This window comes from Anabas testudineus, chromosome 17 (assembly GCF_900324465.2).
Source record: "Anabas testudineus chromosome 17, fAnaTes1.2, whole genome shotgun sequence".
Classification (NCBI taxonomy): Eukaryota; Metazoa; Chordata; class Actinopteri; order Anabantiformes; family Anabantidae; genus Anabas; species Anabas testudineus.
Genome location: NC_046626.1, coordinates 550001 through 557500, shown reverse-complemented (window position 1 = coordinate 557500; position 7500 = coordinate 550001). Strand labels below are relative to the sequence as shown.

At 40.9% G+C, this 7500-nt stretch overlaps 1 long non-coding RNA gene across 1 annotated transcript in view; it reads right to left on the bottom strand.

The window, feature by feature from the left end:
- LOC113171474 overlaps window positions 1-4380 on the bottom strand; it is a 4479-nt gene extending 99 nt beyond the window's left edge. The window contains exons 1-2 of the long non-coding RNA XR_003299707.1: window positions 4306-4380; window positions 1-1041 (exon numbers count right to left, since the gene is read on the bottom strand). The exon at window positions 1-1041 is cut by the window's left edge and continues 99 nt beyond it. This is a non-coding gene — a long non-coding RNA (uncharacterized LOC113171474). The remainder of the gene's footprint in view (window positions 1042-4305) is intronic.
- Window positions 4381-7500: the final 3120 nt, after the last annotated feature.

The window sequence follows — 7500 nt, the reverse complement described above, 5'->3', positions numbered from 1 at the left end:
AAAAAGATCCATTTTCACAATTAACAGTTTGGTCTTTTATTCCCTCCCCAGACACTTTAAAACACTTTATGAGCCACAGCCAATTTGTAGTGTTCATTAAATACAAATCATCGGCAGATTGACGAACAGGACAAGAAGACAGAGTGAGAACAAAACAGCATGGCTTAAAATAGGTAAAGGTAACACAGAATGATATAAGTTGCACATTGTTTTCTGAACAGAAAATACAGAGTGACTTGAATGCTTCCTACACCTTACAAAGTGACACACTGGAATACCTATATCATCTCCAAAGCACACAGGCACAGCACGAAAACCCATGTCAACATGTAGAAACATGTCCTTGTTCTGCGTCACCTTCTGTAAAAACATGTACAGATGTGTGTACAGACACAACATAGGGTAGTCAGAAGCTATATGTGTAATGTGTACCCATGATCCTGTCTATGTGGACAAAGTCAACTCAGTTACTAAAGATCTATGTGTTTCTTTAGGATTCCGAGGTACAGACATCTCAACGACATCCACATGAATTAAGATTTTTGAATAAAAGGATTAAAACCGGCTTCTTTTTTTTTTTTTAACAAAAAAAGTGAAAACTTGAACTTTTGGTGCGTATGCATCTGCAGATGGAGCCAACTCTGTCCTTGTAAGACTGTAGGAAGTAGGCCGATTTATGACAGCGCAGCCCCTCGACGCAAAGGTATCGTCAAGAGGCTCAAGAAGAGGCGACATGGCCGAAAGAGAGCGAGAAAGACACAGAGAGGGAGGGATGTGTGGATGGATGAAAGAATAGAACAGAAAGTGAAAGAGAGGTTAACAAACTGTTAGTGATCCTGGGCAGGTCTGTAGAAATGCAAAGGAGAGACGGAGAGGGCGAGGAGGAGAAGGTTTGGGGCAGGAAGGGAGAAGGAGAAGGAGGAGGAGGTGGAGGGTCTTGGGGCTTCAGCAGCAGCCTCCTCCAGCCTGTTGGCCTCCCTGGCTACCAGGCAGTGTGGAGTTGGTGGTAGGGTGCTGGGGTCCGATCTTAATACCATTAGCCTGTGTTGAGCCACAAAGAAAAAGACAAAGAGTTAAAAGAAAAACACATTACAAAAGATAATAATAAAAATAAAGCTGCATATATGCAGAATGATGGCACTACTAGAGGGTTTTGGTGTCTCCTAAACATATATCGACGAGGAACAGAGCAACTTCAAACCACTGACCCTGCAGTTCACAAACAACTGCTTAAGCCAGCAAGGAAGAAGATAACAAAATGCATACTCTACAACATCCCTCTTCGCTCACACGCTTGATGCTTCTTTTAAACATTCTGTTTTGTATAAAGTAGGGCTCAATAAAAGGCACACACTGAAGACCTATGCTCAGAGAATGCTGTAACCTGGTCACAGCATTCACAACGGCAAACTACTGAACATGAGCAAATGTAATCAGTTTAAGTAGAATCAATTAGCAGATGTACTGCTGACAAACAGCACACCATTCTGACAGTGCAGGTGGAGAGTACAAAGCAGATGAAGCTTTTAGTACAGTCATCTCCAAGCATTCTGGTCTATCTGGGCTTCTTCATTCTTCTAGTTCTATTTTAGTTTGATTTGTATTTCTACATAAAGAGAATGTACTATAAATCACACCCTGCACATTTATCATCACAAGAAATTATTAAAATTAAGTGTAATCCCTGATTGGGGTGGGGGGTGGGGGTGGATGGGTGTGTCATTGCTTTCATGGTAAGATTAACCCTGCATGGCGCCTGCAGGGGCTCCTATTAGATCACATCATAGAGCGAGCAACAGGTGCTGCTGGGCTGCACAAAGGCAAAGGAAACACCTGCAGCACTCAAGGACATGAGGAGGAAAAAAGAAAAGCACATAAAAGAGGAGAAACAGAGGGAGAGGGAGCAGGTGGGTGGTAGAGAGACACCACTCTTTCATCTCTCCCTCTCCCTTCCCAAACCCTCCAACAGGACCCCATCGTCTGTCTCTGTGTAGTGAAGCGCTCTGGTCACTTTCCCTCTCTGTTTCATCATCTCTCACTCACTCTGTGGCTGTAACACACTCTCTCTTTCCCTCTGTAGATATTTATGGCTCTCTCTCTATTTCTCAGTGTAACCCCCCCCACACACACACACACACACTCAGTAGCAGTAGCGCCTCTGGGAAACACTGTATGCCTTTAAATCACATTTATTGAGCTAAGGCTGCGCGTGTGTGAGTGTTTTCTCATAGTAGCTGCCAACATTTCTGGTGGGGTTTCCCTCTCTCTCACAGCCAGTCAGCTGATGTGGTTTGGCTGGGCGGCATGCCTCCACTCCATCTTACCGTTACTAATAACAAAAACACTCACTGGCTGAATAATAACAGTCCTGTCTAGTCGAACATTTGTACTTGCTGGCTGAAGACCGATAGCATGCGCATACTTATGTTTAGAAATGACACTGGCTCTCTGTATATACAAGCATGTTTGCTGGCGCACATGGCCCCTGTGTGCAGGCTCTAATTTTGGGTTGCATGCCGACCACAACGTAATTCATGTCATGTACCCACACGGACAGTGTACTTTGTGCTTAACAGGCTAAGTGTCTGGACCCTGCTGACTGGATAACTGTTTTTTTCTTGGGAGGATAACCACCTGAAAAGCAGATTGGCTCAATATGGGCTGCTGCTCTACTCAATACACTGTAAAATATTATTTTTTGGTTTCAACTTAAAAATATAACCAAGAGGCTGCATTAACATTTTGAGTCAAATCAAGTCAAGTCATTCTTCTACACCAACCAAAAGTTATCTTTATTCAATTTAATGGAACGTGTAGGTATTTTATTACAAATCTATGTCATTTTAATTGGTCTGCATGCAAACCTGTCTTCTTTTCTTCATTTAAATTCACTCATTAAACATTTCTGGTAGATCTGTAAACCTTAGGATCCATACAAATAACATTTCCTCCATGTGAATTACTGTCCGAATTAGCCCGTTTGTAAGAGTTCCGTCAGTTCAAAGACGTCAAGTTCAATGTCACAGTGGCATTGATAAATATTAAGAGAATGGGGGCGGGGATTAAATTTAACACTACCCACAACTTCATTTAACTTATACCAAAGACATGCAGTTTCCATTGTGTAGGTTTGTGAAGAGTTTTAACAATCAAACAATACTGGAAAGTCTATTAATATGCTAGTCTAATTATTATTATTATGATAATAACTTATACTTCATTAATCCCCTTAAGAAAATTCTTTGTCGACAGGCTGCACGCTCAAAGTACCAAGGGTTCAGTGTCTTGTCCAGGGAGACTTTGACATGTGGCCAGCAAAGTTATAGTAATGAAGGCAAGAAAGAGTATGTGAACCTTTTGGAATTTTATGGTTTTGTGCAATAATTTGCCATAAATGATCTTCATCTAACTCAAGAGTATTAACAAATATGATGTGCATAAAATAATAACACAAAAAAATTCTGATCTGAAAACCAAACTCACAGGTCACATTTACACAAATTTGACCTGTGAGTGAGGCAGAGCTGACTGGAGCTCAGACAACAAGAGAAAAAGCATACTAATTTAGGCTTCAATTGAAGTGAATGGAGATGGGGAGATAATTTACAGGTGTCCTGGAGTGTGTGTTGACAGTACATAGTTCATATATTCATAATACGTGGAATGTCTGCATTGAGTGTACACCAACATGTTCATGCAGACATAGGCATATCTAGAAAATGTTGTTTTTGTTCTGAGCTGGTATTTTTCAACCTGTCTCCTGAGTGGTTAAATCTGACAATGCAAGCTGTGTGTTTTTAGTGTGACTGAGAAAAATTTAGCATCTGGACCAGGTGCAGCACCTAAAATACAGCTGGTCTGGGGACAGCATTTGTGAGTAGTGATCAAACCACTCATTTATGTTTGTTCAGTTGTTTGACTGCAGAAACCAGAAAAGTGAGAACAGGAATTTTACCAGACGTTAGCTGTGATGCAAAGTGTTGTTGTTCACAGACCAACAAGAGACAACAGAGAATAGATTCACATTTTTGTGAAGCTAACCACCTGGTTCACTGGATATAAGGAGTTACGAACTGGACAGATAGGTGGCTTACTGACTGACTACCTGTTTTCTTACAGAATGACTGAGACCCTGTGGGATGTGTGGAATTTATGAGCTGGCAGGAAGCAAAGAGAGAGAGGGAGGAAAGAGAGCAAACCACAAACACACACACACACAGCTGGAAAGCACACAGAGGAGACAGAAAACAGAGAAGGCAGTCTACAAAAGAGTGAAAAAGGAGACGTTGGAAGAGTGTATCTCACCTCATTGTTGATATCAAACACTCCCTCCTGGATCTTTTCATAGATCTCCTTAGCTGTGTTGATGAAAGCCTGAGAGACACAGGAAGGGAGAAAGCAGAGAGAAGAAGAAAGGATTCAATTCATATTTGTATTAATCCTGTAAAAGAAGCCACGCATCATTATAAGGCCGGCCAAACAGTTAAAAACAAAAACATAAGAAGAGTAAAAAAAAGAAGATAATACAATGCCTTGTTTTTTCAAATACTGTATTTTTTCCATCTCCACATAACCATCAAAATGACATGTTTAGAGTTTAGAATGTTTTATTATAGTTTATTGTGATAGCATTTCTTTTTTTTTTTTTTTTTTAAGTTTATTTTTTTCCAAAGAACAAACACAGCAAATACATTGAGGAGGAGAGGAGAGGCAGGAACAGGAGGCAAGAGCAAAAGAGGAGGGCCACATAGATAAGACAAATCAATCTATAGGTCGATTGATCCCTAGAGAGATAGATAGATGAATAGAGCAATAGGTGTCAGGTTTGGCTTGATCCTCCCCCTTATCCCTCTGGGTCCACACACAACACGGCACACACCACACAACGCCGCGCACACACAACATACACGTGTTGCTTTACAAAGAATCATCATCAGAATTAGATTAAATAACTGTCTGAATATATCTAGAAATAAAAAAAAGGAAAAAATACCAGAAGAACACACTGTCGAGGAAAGAATTCACTCACATGTTGGTGTAATCCAAAACTCTACACTTATACAGTTAGCCTGGAGAAAAAACAGCTAGGTTAGATAGACGGAATATAGGTATGCATCGTCTGCATATGCATGCATACTGTACGCAGCTTGGGTGTGTGTGTGTGTGTGTGTGTGTATGTGTGGAGGGGATGAGAGAAAATAATATAAACGTGTGGGTTTGGAATTATATCAAATGCCCAAATTCATACGTAATACTCAAGCTAGGCCTCTCTAAACTGCATGTCTGTGTGTATGCATTGTCAACTAGCTAGTTAGTGGTAAATTCTGAGTAAAGGGTCGGGTTGATTTCCTTTAGCAGCTGTCCTAATCTCTTAGGGGGGTGGGGCTTAAGGCAGACAGCTGAGTTCACATCAGGTTATCGGGGCGTAATTGATTTTTTACCCCAGTTTTTTTGTTTTTGACAAAACGTAGGTAAACAATATTTTGGCATTAAAATATGTACAGAAATAATGTTACCAACCTTTCTGAGGAAAAGAAAAGGGGGTGAAGGATAGTTAACTGTAGTTGTAAACTATGATTAGAACGTAAAATGGTGCCTGCCACCTGAGGAAATTGAAGCAAGAAAAACGGAAAAAAAAACAAAAAACTAAATAAAAAAAACATTGCAGCAGTTATCATTCAAGCTCTAAACTGTATACATATATCTGCCAAGTAATTCATGGTGGAATCTTAGCTTGCTTCAAGAGGAAGATGCCTTGACATTTTCAGTTTCAGTCTGTTCTCCACCAGGGACTTTGAGTGCCTCTGCGTGGCCCGGTTAACAGCCTGTATCATTCATACCCTCAATAACAGGGCGGCTCCAGTACCTTTGGGGTTTAAATGAGATCTGTTAAAAATGCAAAAGGGTGTTTGGAGGCTCCAAACGGTTTTCTTTTCCAGACCCTGTGAAGAAAAAACAGACCACAACAATGTGCCAAGCTTCACCCTACCAGCCACAAAGCTACGAAACCTGAAGAGCCATATATACACAGAATGCGCCTGATAAAATGTTAACAAAGACAAAAACAAACAATCTCCATTTCTATTTTACTTTTTAAACTTCATAGTGGCAGCAACTGCTCTCAGCATCCTTAACTTCTAAACCTCTGCTTATTTTTTTTTTGTTTATTTTTTGTGATTCCTGAAAAAGATCCATTTTCACAATAACAGTTTGGTCTTTTTTCCCTCCCCAGACACTTTAAAACACTTTATGAGCCACAGCCAATTTGTAGTGTTCATTAATACAATCATCGGCAGGTTGACGAACAGGACAAGAAGACAGAGTGAGAACAAAACAGCATGGCTTAAATAGGTAAAGGTAACACAGAATGATATAAGTTGCACATTGTTTCTGAACAGAAAATACAGAGTGACTTGATGCTTCCTACACCTTACAAGTGACACACTGGAATACCTATATCATCTCCAAAGCACACAGGCACAGCACGAAAACCCATGTCAACATGTAGAAACATGTCCTTGTTCTGCGTCACCTTCTGTAAAAACATGTACAGATGTGTGTACAGACACAACATAGGGTAGTCAGAAGCTTATGTGTAATGTGTAACCATGATCCTGTCTATGTGGACAAAGTCAACTCAGTTACTAAAGATCTATGTGTTTCTTTAGGATTCCGAGGTACAGACATCTCAACGACATCCACATGAATTAAGATTTGTAATAAAAGGATTAAAACCGGCTTCTTTTTTTTTTTTAACAAAAAAAGTGAAAACTTGAACTTTTTGTGCGTATGCTCTGCAGATGGAGCAACTCTGTCCTTGTAAGACTGTAGGAATAGGCCGATTTATGACAGCGCAGCCCCTCGACGCAAAGGTATGTCAAGAGGCTCAAGAAGAGGCGACATGGCCGAAGAGAGAGCGAGAAAGACACAGAGAGGGAGGGAGTGTGGTGGATGAAAGAATAGAACAAAAGTGAAAGAGAGGTTAACAAACTGTTAGTGATCCTGGGCAGGTCTGTAGAAATGCAAAGGAGAGACGGAGAGGGCGAGGAGGAGAAGGTTTGGGGCAGGAGGGAAGGAGAAGGAGGAGGGTGGAGGGTCTTGGGGCTTCAGCAGCAGCCTCCTCAGCCCTGTTGGCCTCCCTGGCTACCAGGCAGTGAGTGGAGTTGGTGGTGGGTGCTGGGGTCCGATCTTAATACCATTAGCCTGTGTTGAGCCACAAAGAAAAGACAAAGAGTTAAAAGAAAAAACACATTACAAAAGATATAATAAAATAAAGCTGCATATATGCAGAATGATGGCACTACTAGGGGTTTTGGTGTCTCCTAACTATATCGACGAGGAACAGGCAACTTCAAACCACTGACCAGCAGTTCACAAACACTGCTTAAGCCAGCAAGGAAGAAGATACAAAATGCATACTCTACAACATCCCTCTCTCTCACCGCTTGATGCTTCTTTTAACATTCTTTTTTGTATAAAGTAGGGCTCAATAAGGCACAC